Source organism: Octopus bimaculoides, chromosome 20, assembly GCF_001194135.2.
Source record: "Octopus bimaculoides isolate UCB-OBI-ISO-001 chromosome 20, ASM119413v2, whole genome shotgun sequence".
NCBI classification, from domain to species: domain Eukaryota; kingdom Metazoa; phylum Mollusca; class Cephalopoda; order Octopoda; family Octopodidae; genus Octopus; species Octopus bimaculoides.
The window spans coordinates 41688202-41688630 of NC_069000.1; the positions used below are offsets into that span (position 1 = coordinate 41688202).

The 429-nt window shown below is 44.1% G+C and overlaps 1 protein-coding gene across 3 annotated transcripts in view; it reads left to right on the top strand.

The window, feature by feature from the left end:
• The window catches only part of LOC106875574 (sphingomyelin phosphodiesterase 5), a 35078-nt gene that overhangs the window by 24309 nt on the left and 10340 nt on the right, over nt 1-429 (top strand). The window lies entirely within an intron of this gene.

Here is a 429-nt window from a genome sequence, read left to right on the forward strand (position 1 = left end):
GTGGCATTCCCCTACTTTTCTGCATGCTGGGATGGGTAGGAGTGGCCTATATAGCTCCCCTCCTTCACCCCCACCCCCTGCTAACTGTCTCCACTCTTTCCCAACCTCATTCTCACAGACGTTTTTGCGTTCCACTAAATTCCGAAAAAAAAAATCCCCCCTTTTTCCTTCTTTGATGGCATTATGTACAGGGTGTCCGTAAATTATCTTTACAACCAGCTAGATGTGTGTGTGTGTGTGTGTGCTATTTGCAACCAATGGAGTCCCCCCTACATGAAAGTCTTCTGATTTTTCTTATAAGACTTGATCTGTTTTTATTCTTTTATTCTTTTACTTGTTTCAGTCATTAAGTACCAGTTACGCACTGGGGGTCGATGTCATCGACTTGATCCCTTTGTCTGTCCTTGTTTGCCCCCTCTATGTTTAGCC